This window comes from Cryptotermes secundus, unplaced genomic scaffold (assembly GCF_002891405.2).
Source record: "Cryptotermes secundus unplaced genomic scaffold, Csec_1.0 scaffold813, whole genome shotgun sequence".
NCBI lineage: Eukaryota > Metazoa > Arthropoda > Insecta > Blattodea > Kalotermitidae > Cryptotermes > Cryptotermes secundus.
The window spans coordinates 813,752-829,205 of record NW_019735471.1 but is presented as its reverse complement, the minus strand read 5'-3'; the positions used below and the strand labels follow the sequence as shown (position 1 = coordinate 829,205).

At 42.4% G+C, this 15,454-nt stretch overlaps 2 protein-coding genes across 2 annotated transcripts in view; one reads left to right on the top strand and one right to left on the bottom strand.

Annotated features, from left to right (window-relative positions):
• LOC111869424 (trichoplein keratin filament-binding protein) overlaps nt 1-15,454 on the bottom strand; it is a 119,848-nt gene that overhangs the window by 97,889 nt on the left and 6,505 nt on the right. The gene's annotated exons all lie outside the window — the stretch shown is intronic.
• Nucleotides 453-15,454, top strand: part of LOC111869423 (glutamic acid-rich protein) — a 36,692-nt gene continuing 21,690 nt past the window's right edge. Inside the window, exon 1 of the mRNA XM_023860943.2 lies at nt 453-543. The gene's annotated coding sequence lies outside the window, so the exon portion shown is untranslated. The remainder of the gene's footprint in view (nt 544-15,454) is intronic.

Below are 15,454 nucleotides of genomic sequence, written 5' to 3'. Positions count from 1 at the left end.
TTATTATTATTATTATTATTATTATTATTATTTATTATTATTATTATTATTATTATTATTATTATAAGTAGGAGGACATATGAACACCTTTCCTTTACTAAAAAGCAATCTACCGACTTGACAACACGAGTAAATTCGCTTGTGCCAGCGTCCTGGAAACCCCCTACGTCACCCAACAGACACGGAACCTGAGCCCAAAATAAACCCATCAGAGTCAAAAAATGTACAGAAAGCAACGAAACTTGCCTCGGGGAGCTTCGTGAAGAGAGAGAGAGATGGGAAGAGGGAATAAAAATATATATGAAACACAGTTGGCCAAGAACTTCCTCCGTCTATGACGTCAGTTGACGAAGAGCTTAAGCAGCTTTCTGTTGAATGCTCCCCCCCCCCGAAATAGACAGCGCCATTTTCCAAAATGACCCCTCCCTCCTTTCTTTTTACCCTGACGATCCTCGCGCAAGTTGGTGCAATCAGTTGTATTTCTGACAGTGCGGTGTCAATACAGTGTTTGTGGTATTGTAGTAACCACTTCATTGCTGAAAGGTAGGCAGTCCTTGCTGATAAGCTTCCTTTTTCACACTGGCACAAGGATCCGACTAACAAACGTCTTCATTATCCTCCTCTTATTTCTCCTACACTATCACACCTGTCCTCTGAGAGCGGCCGAAGCGACCAGGCTATGGGCTGTACGATCGTGGACTCGGGATTCGATTCCCGGGAAGGAAAAGACACTTTTCTATTCTCTATAAAGTCCAGACCGCCTCTGGGGCCCACCCACTCCTATACAACGGGTACCGGGAGGGTCTTTCCCCGGGCGTACAGCGGCAGGTCCGTGAAGCTGACCACTTACTCCATGCAGTGCCAAGGTCAAGAATGGTGGAGCTATAACTCCATTTTCCATACGTCTTCATGGCGTATTACTTAATTAAGCCCACGGATAATTTTGCCTATTACCTCTATCATGCCAGTTCTGCCATCTTTATCTTCGTCTAGCCAATAAACGTTTTCCTATAGGTTTATACTGTAAAATGAGAGGATAATATTCAAACGAATATCGATGAAAGAAGGTGTGGGAGTGTAGGCTGGATTCGGCTGTCTCACTATAGTTCCAATAGCGAGCTCTTGTGAATACTGTAATGAAAACTAGGGGTTCCATATAAAGGGATAAATTTGTTATCGACTGGGCGACTTAAGGACCCTTCTACATGGAGTCGATCAGCTTTCTTTCCCCTTTTATGTGTGTGCGGAACTTCATCTCTTTAACTACACTAGAGCTATGACAAGAAACATACAGGCCTATGGCCTACTAGAGCGAAAACCGAGGCGGTATGCATTACACTTCACTAATTCTCAGGGCAGCCGACTTGGCCCGTAGTTGGACACTAACTCACTCCACGGAGCTGAACCCTTCTTGAGAAGCCGCCGATTTTCCAGCTACTCAAGAACTTCCCAGCATTTTATGGGACCCGAAGGTCTATTACTGTGTTCATAAGATCCCTCCACTGGTCCCTACCATCAGCCAGATCAATCCAGTCCATACCACCCCATCCTATCCCTCTAAGATATATTTCTATATTATTCGCCCACCTATGTGTTGGTCTTCCTACTGGTCTCTTTCCTTCTGGCGAGTGGAAACAAACAAAAAACAAACTCCGTGGCTTGAGTCCGCAAACGAACTGTACCGACCGAGCGACCGCCGCTTGTCGGCGAAGTTAGTGCGGGTAGAGGGTGTCGCGTGGTCAGAGCAACGAATCACCACGACCGTTAATTTCGGTTTTCTAGACCGGAGTCGCTATTTCCTTGAAATAGCTCCTCAATTATCCTCACGAGGCTGAGTGGACTCCGTTCCAGACCCACTAGTTCTCAGTAAATCTGGTAGGGCCGGGAATCGAACCAGGGACCTCAGGATCTGTAGCCAGGAACTCTGACCACTAGACCACAGAGAGTGGAAACAAGCAATTTAATTACAATTTGAACAATTTAAGTGTTAATTAAAGCCCTAACATTAAAAGATGAATATTATTAAGACTACACAGAAACTACAGTAAATGCCAGTATCAGGGCTCATCTGGAAGTAAAGGCAGAGACTATTAAAAAAAAAGCCTTTGAAAAAGTGCGAAGCTCAGATACATTATTTGAGATAGACAGTAAGTTACGCTCAGGAGAAAAAAAAAGATATTTTGGGAATGGTTGCTACCATCCAGTTTAGAATCTTCTGGCCTTCTTGTCTGCCTAAAAACAACATTAAAATATACGAAATTCTGCCCGCAGTTTGTATGGATGTGACACTTGGTCTCTCACATTAAGGGAATATAGAACTGGCTCTGGACAGGAAACAGAGGACATATCTTGTAACGGGATAATGAACCTTCAGATTCAGTAAAAGGCGGAGAATTTTTCTTTTAGAAGGAGTCTGCTTCATGGAGCGATAAAGTGAGTGAATTCGATTATTGGCGCGATACATCGTTCTCCTATTCTCGATGATTCGGTCCTAATGCAATCTGATAATATTTAACTAATTCCATTGGGCATATTTCTTCTTGACAACAGTTGCTCGGCTACCAAATAAATTCCTAGCATTTTACGAAATCCGAATGTTCATAACAGTGTTCACTAGAGCCCGCCACTTGTCCCAGTTCTAAGTCAAATTAATCCAGTCCATAACCCTATTTCTTTCAGAACATTTTTCTTATTGTTCTTCCATCTACGCCAATGTATTCCAACTGGCCTTGCGGATTTCATTTCTTACCCACTTGATCTATATGCGCGGCTCATCTCATCTTTGATTTGATCATTTTAAAAGTTTGAGATGAGTACAAATTATGAAACTTCTCATCGTGTAGTTTTCTCCAATCTCTTGCTACTCTGTCCCCCTTAGGTCCAATTATTCTCCTCAGCGTCCCGTTCTCAAACCCCTTCAATCTACGTTCTTCCTTTAATGTGAGAGGCCAAGTTTCACAACCATGCAAAATATACGCAAGTTTAGTTTTGCATATAGATTAAATTTTAGACAGAAGGGGAATTAAATGATTATAGACTGAATGGCAGCAAGCATTACCTAAATCGAATTTCATAATAACATTTTAAAATAGATTCTGAATCTATCCGGAGTTTCATACGCCTGGTCTAGGTCAATCACAAGCTGACATAAACGAGCAGGAAACTACATACACACAATACGGATGTTTATACTGTTTCTGTCACCACTGTTATACGTTCTCATAAGAAATTGTAAGAGTGCAGGCCAGGCAATTACCTGCGTTGTACTTTAACAACAGAGATGTAACAGTAATCTTCTAAGCTTCTATTCGGGAGGTCCTACGTTCAAACCTCGATCGGGTCACGGACTATCTTGACAGACGTTTTTATGGTTTTCCCCACTGCTTTAACATAAATTCTAAGATAGTACCTTAATTAGACCACCATCGCTTCCTTCCAAATCCTTCCTAATTCACCACATCATTCATCCTACCACTGCACGCTATACTCGTATAGTCTAAGATGCTGATAGCACAGTAAAACAAACCATACAACATACCAAAAACAGCACAATTCTTCCCCAGGTTAACTCTGTCATAACAACCCCTCGCTTGGAATTACAGGGATTTTGGACTTCGCCCATCGTTCGGGAATCTAAATAACATTAAAGAACACAATGTTTCGAAAACTGTATCTGTTTCCATCCTAGTGTGAGGGGGTGGGAGACGCCTACTCTGTTGGGTTCGTTAAAATAGCTAGGTCCAGTGATTGAGGTTAGTCCTTCCTAACGCGGGGGCAAGCGGTAGAGCAGTTGACTGAGGCACTATGCTAGATGCTGGAAGGTCGCGGATTCAAGTCGACTCAGAGTCTAACAGAAATGAGAACCAGGAATCTTCCTGGGGGTAAAGGGCGGCCGGCGCATAGGGCTGAAAACCTTACCGCCATCTGTGAGCCGATTGTCTAGACAAAATGTGGGAGCCTCGACGTCTCACAACCCTATGGGCATTCACAGCCTGTTACATTTTTCTTTACGTTTCTAAGGGAACCAACAGAGTTGGTGTCTCCCAACCCCTCAACTGAGGACGGAAACAGATCCGGTCTCCGAAACTATGTGTTCTTTAAATTAATGGACGATGAATGAAGTCCAGAAATCCATTTATCCTGAGTGTTATACACCATCGTCGGAACGCTTTAGAACCAACCCCTCACTTGCTTATTTCATCATCACTCATTGCACCATTTTGTATAGCACCTATTTGCTGGGATCTGCTGTTTGCTTTATTTAGCAGTTTTCTAAGCGTCTTATAAATGTGCATAACTTTATGTTTTCACAACGTCCTTTATTAAACCAATTGATAGCGTTACAGCCTGCAGAAACATCACATAAGTCTAAACATAAGTCATTACGACTGTGTCTTCTGGATCACGGCACAACGTAGTTTTATCAAAAAAGAAACACTTGCCACGGTTTCATTTCGAAATACGAAACTGGTAAAGTTAACACTCCAAATTTATAGTGCCAACAAGTCATACTAAAGTAAAATTAGGCGAAAAAACGAATTCTGTAGGATTTGAAGTTCTCACAACGGTGGTTATCAAGAGTTCTATCTTCTGGTACATAACGCCGTGTAGTCCGTTGACTGGCAACAGACGTTTAGGAGGAACATACCGCCTCCGACCTCACAGCCCTGCTCTGCTTGCTACCTCCTTCGTGCTGGCTTATCCTTCGAACTTGAAGATGAAGGTGACATGTTCTTCCAAAACATCAGCTGACCTTCAAGGGACTACACGTAGTTACACCCCTGAAGACGGAACTCAACATAAATTTTAATATCTGTGGTAATGGAAAATCTGCATTCACAGTACAAATTTCCAAAACCATTTAATCGACGTTCGTTGCATTTGAAAAATAAAACACTGTTTAACCAAAAGAACTATGCTGTAATGTCCTCGAATTGTGGCCTCCGAGGTAGGCTACTGTCAAGCAGCCGAGCGAGTGTCGAAGCCGATTCGTATTTTAGAGAAGCCTAAATACTCGGCTGGAAACAAAATAACGAAATGAGCCCACAGAATGTACAGGCCTATCATAACAATGCGATGTATGACTGTTGTAAGGCTTCACTGTGGAGTTCTGCATGTGTTAGTTCTTAGAAATGATGAACAATCGCGATGCCCAATGCATCTAAATATAATTTGGGTCACGGATGTATACAAACAGGGCGTCTCTATGTTTAGCACACTACGCTTCATCTGATGGGATCTTCACAATTAGTTTAGAGCGCATGCGTTTCCCGAAATTTCAAATACCCATACATATTGTCATGTGATTGACTATAGATGGCGTTTGGATTGGTAATTGGATTTATTAACCACTTACAGAACGTTAACTACTGGTAACTAGCGCTATCGCTAATTTAAACTGTTTACAGTTCACTAGAGCACGCACACTGAGCCTTTTCTGCTGTCTTCACCAGTCGTTGCTTGGTAACGGTTCTCAACGGCGGTCGTTCCCCTTACTCTGGTTTCCCGAATTTTCCCGTGTCTCAGCTACCAGCTTCTCACGGCAACGGCTTACAACGACACCAACCAACTCAATTCACTCCACTGTAACCCACTGCACACATTAGTTGTCCTGCTTACGATATCTAGGCACGGATCGCAAAGAAAACACCGTTCCTCTGTTGCTGTATTCATTCTTGCATGCGCATATATAAGCGCGGACCGCGCATAAAACACCGCTAGCCCACTGGCGCGTGTTAGGGAACCGTTGCCCAGTAACAGGCGCTGTTAACAGAGTCACAACTTAGAAACGGGTCTACATGCTATAATATTATAATCCAAGTGTTTATAAGATCGCTATTCGGACTCGTCAAGCCGAATTATTTATAAGGTATAATTACGAATACATTCAGAGTTATATGAAGATCACTAAAGACATTAAAAGTCAAGACACAGTCAACATCGTCTCTATTTCGCTTGTTCCGAAACGTATTAATTCGCTAACGAACTTAAACGTTGCTCTGGGGCTCGAAACCATCTGAAAACCTGCGATTATTTCAAAAATGCAATTCAGTCGTTATTCAGATGTCACTGAAGATTCAGGACTGCAAATGACTCTTCCTACCCGTCCGAACATTCGTCCATCATTCCATATTCAACTACGATCCACCCTATTTTCTAAATGGTGGCTCCTCCTTTCTTGACTTTCCCTAGTCTTTCCTGACTTCTTTCTTTTCATCCTTTCGCCTTTCGTTTCTTTTCCCTCGAGAACCAACGGGAGCCGAGAGATGGGTCCCCTTCCCATGGCTTGCTTCGCTGGCTGCCTATATGCCAGTTCCTCGCTAAGCTTACACTTCGACCACGAAGATTGAAGCGATATGTTCCTCCGGAAGGTCGGTTGACCTTCAACGGACTAAAAGGCGTAAAAGGTAACAGGTAAAGTTATCCCAGTGCTTAACTAATTAAGCACTACATTTTCTTGACCTCGGCACTAGCTGGAGGTAGTGGTCAGCTTCACGCTCGGGCCGCTTTACCGCCGGGAGAAGAGCGGCGGGTACCCACTGGATAGGAGGTTGGGTGGACCTTAGAGCCGGTCCGGATGACGTGGAGAACAGAAATTCCTTACTTTACCGGGACTCGAAATCCGACCCCTCGGTCGCCCAGTGCGTAGCCAGTCGCTATACCGACTACGCTAAAGCGTTATATCGTAAAAGCCTGAACTCCTCATAAGGTATATGAGGACTTCAATACCTACACTGTTTTCTTTATTTATTTGCTTCCTTCTTTTGCTTTCTCTTCCACTCTGTTTCTTCCGTGCAGAATGAAGGTCAAGTTTGTTGCTGTGCAGAATGAGGGTCAAGTTTACTGCTAACCCGCTGCTTAGTGTACGCATTAACCAAACTTCACACTGCTGCCATATCCTAAACAAGGTCACGAAGCTCTCACACTTCAGGTTTCCTATAAGATACCAACAATCTCTACTCCGGAAGAAGGCTGTAAAATTAATGGACATGTTTTCGGTGTAACATTTGGGGTTCTCGAGGCGGTATCAAGCTTATGATCTTCTGCGATCTGGCGATCTGACTCTGTGCAACTTGGTGAATGCGTACCAGTGTTTCGGAGGAACCTGCTGCCTCCATCATCAGGGAGATGGATGTAGCAAGTTCCTCCAAAACGCTGGTAACTATCTACCGAAGTAAACAACGCTATATCCCAGAACATCGTAATCTTGTCACATTTTCAAGTTCAAAGTGAGTGTGTCATTATGCAGTAGTGGTACCCAACCTAATATTTCGGACGCGACTGTATTTACAATATCAGTAATATGCCACCGTCTGTTTTTAATATCAGTTTGGCACAGATAGAAACTGATGAGAAATGAACGCCAGACTGTTTCCTCTGATAGAGAAAACTAATATATTGTGACGTGTATACCCATTGCTAGGCAACAACTAGATAAACACATTCCTGTGGAAGAAAACGCGCGCAATAGGACGTTCATTGCTAGGCAAAGGATCAGTAAACACGCCTCCTTAACAACAGTCTGTGTTTCCTGCGTGGCCCGTGCAAAGTGGTTATAAAGAAGTGTTCAGTAGTCGAGCCAGCATTGAAGTTCGGAGGGGGTTGTCAGAAGCTGAGAGAGTTCAGCTGAAGAGGAGTTCATCTGAGTCAGCTGATGTCAAGAATTGGGTCGAGTTCTGGAGATGGAAGTCAAGATGACCCAGAAGAAATAGCAAGAAAGGAATTAAGCGGTGAAAAAAGATTTCATGTGTGATTTTAAACGACAGTGAGACTTATAAATCCGTTGCCAGGATACGACTAGTGAAACTGAGAACCCTAGTGTGTGTGTGTAACGGTGAACTGTAAAGTGTGTAGATCAGCGTTAGTGATCTAATTGCCTGTAGTCACGAACTGTGAATATATGACGTGCAACAAATCCAATCATCCAACCCAAAACCCCGTCTATAGTCAACTCTATACGTGACAATATATTGCTACGCGTAGGAGCTTACGCGTGACGAAAATAACTGGTTATAGTTCGGATGGTTGGATTTATTAGCACTTCGGTTACAATTTATCTTAATTACAATCACTACAGCACTATCGCTGATTTACACACTTTCCGTTGCCTGGCAGTACGTTGAAATGTATATATATATATATATATAACCCGCTCTATACATAATGTTATTGTTCTGCTACGAGAAATAGCTTCTTGCAATTTCACGCTCTCCAAAGGCACACCATAGTACTTGTAGGAATTTAGCAAATTTATTTTCTTTGCTGCTTCTGCAACTTTATTACATTGCAACACAATTTCTGAGACATGAAAAAAAAATGCTCTTCCTTTATACAGTCAGACTTGGACTGATCTCAAAAAATGTTGCAAAAGCATTAAACAAGTCTGGATACGCAAAGCTCTTTCTGGCGAGTTATCAACGATAATAAGTTGCAAAAGGAATGGGCATAACTCCGATGTTACTGGGACCACAGCAGATCTGGACGTTGTGGAAAGTAGAAAAACTCTTGTGCGTAAAAGGAACTGAACCCCGATTCTTTCGTCGTCCAGCACAACAGCAGTCACTATACCGACTCAGCTACCTCGTCTATAGGACATTGGGAAGATTTACTAAAGTTTGTCGACACATTCCCATTTCCGTTGAAATCAGACAGCAATAACGCGCACTTTACAGGGACATTCATACGTTTCTACGCGCATCTAAAGCATTACGCGGCATATACACGTATTTATTGGAGTGAAAGATGTTAAAAATAAGAGTTATGGAAGGAGGTTCTAAAGGGTTCTGACGGTAGTGTATGACGATAGGAATTACTGGGTTCTTGGACTCTGTCCACCGTCCGGTATTCTAAAGAACACATTTCGGAGACTGGATTTGTAACAGGTGCCTCCCACCCCCTGACTTAAGGACGTAAACAGATCAAGTTCCCGAAACGTTGTGTTATTTAAAATACCGTACGATGGGCAAAGTCCAAAAACCCAGTAATCCCAAAATTGATGGAGAAGACTAGAAGACATCTTACGCACAAAACATTTTTTTCTTAAGTTTTATGGTTTTCAAGATTATGAAACGAAATGGGATAGACGCACCATGCTACTTGTCCATAACTTGTTTTAATCTTTTTACGCATCATAGTTCAGGCCAAATAACATAAAAGCCGTAAGTATAAGGAGCTCCTTAATGTGGTTATATGATTTTGCGAAATAATTTCACACATTTCTACAGCAACGTTCGCGGTTTGAATTAGCGTGAAAGGCATATTATTTTCTACAACAACGATATACAATTTCGCGCCATCTCAAACTTTTGTCACTGGCATGTCTCAAAGGTTGGGAACCGCTTTAGCCAAACCACGCATCATAAATTCTACCTTAGTGCCGTCAGTCCATCTTATATTCTAATTATAGTTCATCGATTTTAATAAGAGAGCATGCAGAAATTAATTTCAATTATTTTATTTGTTATTTTATGGCAGAAAGGGCACAACTAACCAGCGCCATTGTAGTACTACGCAGCTAACGTCATGTAAGTCGCTTTTCTTTTCTTTGGCTTGCTGCCTGCTTTTTTCTGGTAAACTTCACAGACTCCTATAAAATTAGACCATGTTCCCTTGTTAGAAAGCATGTGTTCTGATGCCTTGAGGCATGTACGTATGTAGTATGAGTGTAAGTTTCTTCAATCCTTTAACTTTCAATTGACTGTGACAAAACAGATGCGAAATTAAAACGTTTCCACACTTTCCTGAGAACAAAAGAAAAATCAATTAATAGAAACTAGTATGCCTACTGCATTATATCGGATATATAGCGGAACCTCCGAAATCCGAAACCGCGTTAATCCGAACACAAAAAAGGCAGGTCCAAAAATTGCAAATTTAATCGAATTACAACTCTTTAATGAACCGTCACAACACAGCAAATAGTAAAATATCAAAGTCAGCGTTCAGCTGTGGCTTTTCTACATGTTTCGGCCACTATCGGCCATCATCAGGCAAATACAAATCAACAAAAATCTATCATTTAACTGCAATCATAAAATGGATATAACACTATTAATCGTACAAATTTAAAAATGCTTATGTAAAAAATACAGAAGTTCAGACTATATAAAAATTAAAAATTGGAAGTATTATAACAAGATAAAATATTAATGATGTTTTCAAAAACATTGACTCAGCCGTGGTGAAATATGCAACCCAGTTATCACTTGCCCCAAGCCAAGCGTGTATTCGGAAGTCCGAGATACAAATTTTCGGTTTACATGTAGAACGTACATTTCAATACATTGTTTTACTAAACAGCGTAATTTTTTATTTGGAATCCAGTAAGTAGAACGATTCGATAGGCCGGACACGCCGGTGTTTCAACTGGTTCGGGTTATCCGGGTTGCCTACTAGATTCCTGTAATCAACACTGACTTTGCCAAGCATTTCTCGTTCATGTCGGGACTTCCTAAATGACCGCTGTTCCTTTTTCTGGCCATCACCAACGAGCTAAGTCTGCCTGTCTTCAAAATGTATTCTCCTATTGTGAATGGAACCGGGATAGCTCAGTCGGTAGAGCGACGAATTAAGGGTTGGACAGCCGAGGTTCGATTCTTGCCAAGACCAATACATTTTTTCCTCCGCGGCGTCTAGGCGGGCTCTGGGGCCCATCCAGACTCCCACCAAATAGGCAAGACGGCCGAGACGTGAAGCTGATTACTCGCTTCAATATAGAGCCGAGGTAAAGAATACGGCGCTATACTCCCCCATACTTCATGACGCGGTGCTTAATTAATTAAGAACATGGCTAACTTAATCTTTTTGCCTTTACCTGGGTCCTATTTCTCCCGTATCACGCACTGACTCACTCACTCGTTCTAAATTCAAAGCTAGCCCAAGCGGTGGTCAAGAGGGAGGAGGGGAGGTTACCGCATTCGGCCTACCCTCTCCTGGACTCAGTTACAACTGGCACCGGGAAACTTGCCAAAATCGCGCATCTGTCGGTGGACTGTATGCTTCAGACCTTGAGGCTAAACCCAAGCATGAGTGCACGAGCAAACATGATTTCGCAAAGAACGTAATACACCTGTATAATACATATATACATACAAACACACTTTTTTTTTCGTGGCACGCGGTAGCGTAGTTGGTTCAGGTACTATGCTACAAGCCGGAAGGTCGCGGGTTCGATTCCCGGTGAGGTCACTGGATTTTTCAATTAACCTAATCCTTCCAGCCGCGCTATGACCCTGGGGTCGACTCAGCCTCTAATAGAAATGAGTACCAGGAATCTTCCTGGGCGTAAAGGGTGACCGGCGCGTAAGACTGGCATCCTCACCGCCATCTGTGAGTCGATTGTCTAGAAAATGTGGGAGGCTCCACGTTTCACAACCTTATGGGCCTCCATGGCTTGTTACAGGGATTGGTTTACCTCTTATATATATATATATTAATTCTCTATCATGAACATTGGCATATTAATATAAAAATATATATTAAAATTAATATATATATTAATTCTCTATCATGAACATTGGCATAGATGTCTGGTGTGTGTATGCGTTTATTCTGTGTTTCAGTTGTCCTGCGTGTAGGCAGAGGCCTTGCGACGGGCTGATCACTCGTCCAAGGAGCCCTACAGTGTGTGAAAAATTCTTACGGAACTGAAAAAGGGGCCAGGGACTTGAATGGGCNATATATATATATTAATTCTCTATCATGAACATTGGCATAGATGTCTGGTGTGTGGCGGTCGTGCGAATTTCAAGATGGAAACAATGCCAAAGTCATTATAAGTGAACCTTAAGTTCTGTATCATGCTAAACAATTTTATTATAGTATTTAAGGGGGTGAGGTAAAGGACGATCGTGTGAAATATTTATATAATGTGCTAAATGAAGAGTCACTGTAACCTGACTCTGCGAAAATATGTGGCATACTACATCCACACGCGCCAGCAGTACTAAATACAGTACAACAAAATCCACAGGACGTAATTTTTCTGGAACTCTGTAAGGTCCCATACTAATTGTGAGTGATCTTGCCTGCTTGTTATAACGCGAGCAACGAACCATGGCATGCGCTCAAAAACACTATCCATTCCTTTGCGAGGAGTCACGATCACGGACGAACCTACTAGATCGAATGGTGGGCAGAGGTGAAGCAAGTCATTCTGCTGCCTGGCTTTGTGCACAGTAAATGGCCTAGTAACTATGGGATGTACCCCCACCACACCCCCACCACACTACTGACTCCCTTAACACTCTCCTCTCATGTGCGATCGTATGCCATCACTTTGTGCCCGTGGTCTAAAAGAAGAGGCAATACTCGTAACCTCGAGACACAAGAATTTCTGTACAAACACGCTCTAAGTGTCTTTCAAGGCGCCGGAAACTCGCCTTTACCCTACGTTCTTAGCTGCAGCCGAGACACGTGTATTCTGAAGTAAATCAGTGGTAAACCATCTCAGGTGGATCAGTAAAATATCCGGTTGGAATTTCCCCCGGGGAACAGCTAATCGGAAGCTGATTCGGATTTCGTTTTGAAGCTCCGTGAAAATTCCAGTTCAGTGCCTTAAAACAGACCAAGACGGTTCTTCCTGTATCTTCCCTTATTCACAATCAAGATCATCCCCATTTTTCATTCAACGTTAAGTAACCCCCGTAGTTGATGGTAAAATAACTGAACAATAAATCACGTCTCATTATTCTTTTTATTTTCGATTTTTCTAATGTTGTATTTCAGCATCCCGTTGCACTGTACAGATCTGACTTAGGAGTTTCTGCGCCGTCTAAGTGCAACGTCGTTCCCTGTTCCTTTGCTGGACACTATTTCACTACATGTTTCGGCCTAATTGGCCATCTTCAGGTGTGCAAGTTAAGGATTCTGCTACTCACTGTAATTCGGTTATCTTTCCTCCTACTGAAGTTGCCTCTTGTTATTTTTTATTATATGGGTTGCAAGTGGCTGCTTTTCTGTAATGTGCGATGTACTGTGTTACAGCTTTTTAAAGGTATATACAATAAATGAATGTATGTATATACACAATATCTGAATATACATATACTCGTATACCTTTACAGAAAAGCAACCACTTGCAACCCATAAAACCAAAAATAGCAAGAGGCAACTACAAGAGAAAATAAACCCGCATTACAGTGAGCAGTAGAATCTTTAACTACAACAACCTGTACATCTGAAGACGGCCAATTAGGCCGAAACATGTAGTGAAATAGTGTCCAGTAAAGGATCAGGGAACGACGTTGCACTTAGACGGCGCAGAAACTCCTAAGTCCGTTCGATTTATCTGTCGAGGAGTTCGGTAGGTCAGACTACATGGCGTAGAATGATTCATTAATCATGAACAATGAAATGTAAATGATGTAAAAGGAAGCGGTAATAGCCTAATTTGAGGTACCGCCACAGCAACTGCCTGCAGGAACTGAGGAAAACCAAGAAAAAATCATAATAGCCAATCTCTGGACGAAGACACGAACCTTGAGCCCCGAGAATATGAAGCAGAAGTGCTGACCGCTAGAACAAGACGTTTCCTGCACATTCCATTGGATTCTGCATTGTCAGTTTCGCTGATACAGTATCGTTAAATATCTATGACTCGTTCCCACATTCTTCTAGTAACACTGGTTTGATTCTGAGATGATTTAAGACACTGCTTCAGCTGCGGAGGTTATGCAGTGTCAGTGCGATGCGTAATGATCATGAATGGCATATAAGGATTTAAAACACAGCTATCGTGGCATGGAAAGACAGGGAAAATCACGTAACATCTCAGGCGGTCTAACCGTTAACAATTTGATGCATATTCCCATTGCTAGGTAACGGCTCCGTAAATACATTCACGAAGCATACGCTCTCAAAAACAGAACATCCATTTCTAGGTAACGGACCAATAAACGCGCATTCTTGACCACAGACGACGGTGTTTTCCGTGGGGTCCGTGCCGAGTAGCTGTAAGAGAGCACAGTCATTCGTAGTTCAGGTCAGAACTCGAGGAGTGGAGAGGAGTACAGTGGAGTAAAACGTGGTTCAGTTGGAAGTTAGAATAGTTCCAGTGGAGTGTCCAGTCGGAAGAAGATGACAGTGTCAGATACTGATTTGTGAACTGCTGTAACCAGTTGTATAAAGGTCCAGTAAATTCGATCATCAAATCCAAAAAACAGTCTTATTAATCACGCAAACACCGGTTCTGTGACAATATGATAGTTTAAAACTGGTTACTTCACAAATATTTTAACTGCTACATAATCTTCGTCGGTTATAAATCTTGGAGCTAAACAAAATGGCCTAATAATGCAGAATCAATCAATGCATGCTTTGCCTTATTACCCCATGGCGATTTAAATTGCCTCGCTAGCTCGTAGACACATATTTTTAAAACACTGACGAATACCAAGTAAACTCCTGCTGTCTTGACATCAATACAATCCAATTCGTAAGAGGACGACTCTTTATAAGTGTTGCAGTTGATACATTTCGGAAAAACGTTCCCTGCATTTAGAAAAACGACTGGCGAAGTACGAATGGGGGTGTGAGAAGTGGCAGGTCAGGCACCTGCCCCGTTTAAATTTGTGGAAAAAGGGAAATTAAAATTTAAAGAAAGGAAATATATCAAATACTAATTATACCAGAAATTAAACAAATTTTCCTAAAAACGTGTTCCTCTATCCCTAATGGAGCCGGGAGAGATCAGTCGGTACGGCGAAGGGCTTGGAAATGGACGGCTAGGTTCGATTCCCAACAGGGGAACGAGATTGTTCTATTTTCCATGGCGTCCAATCTGGCTGTGAAGCCCACCCAGCCTCCCATGCAGTGAGTACCGGGAGCTCTTTCCCCGGAGGTAAAGAGGCAGTGACGTGACGCTCACCACTCACCTCCATTTTGTGTGGAGTTCAAGAATGGCGGAACTACTCCCCCATACGTCTTCATGTCGTGGTGATTAACTGATTAAGCACCGGGACATTTGCCTATCCTGAATGATCTCGGAAGATCAGTAAAATAGGGTTAAACGGCTCAAACTCAAGCAAATTTCCTGGGAGCCTCCATTTACGGAAAATACCGTGGCAGTGCGCATGTCAATATGTCCAGTTTACAGCCTTATAATACATACTGAACATGCAGAAATGTTCTGCAAAGTGTTTTCCATTCAGAAGACAGAATAAATACACGGAATATAAACACGAGAGATGCGGTATTCCGAAAGGTGCACGGGTCGCCAACTACTGCAATGCTGGCAAGAAACTGGTAATTCTGCGCAGTTGGCCAACATCTGCACCAACGATCCTCGGGTATTCGGGTTCATGTTACAATAGTACATTGCCAGTTAAATGTAAGTGACGGGGAACAACTGTTTCCCTTCGCTTAGGAATAAGCTAGGTTGATAAATTACTTCAAAGTGGTGACTAAGTAGACTGCCGTTTCAAGAACCACATCTGAAATTCGCCAAAGCCAAACC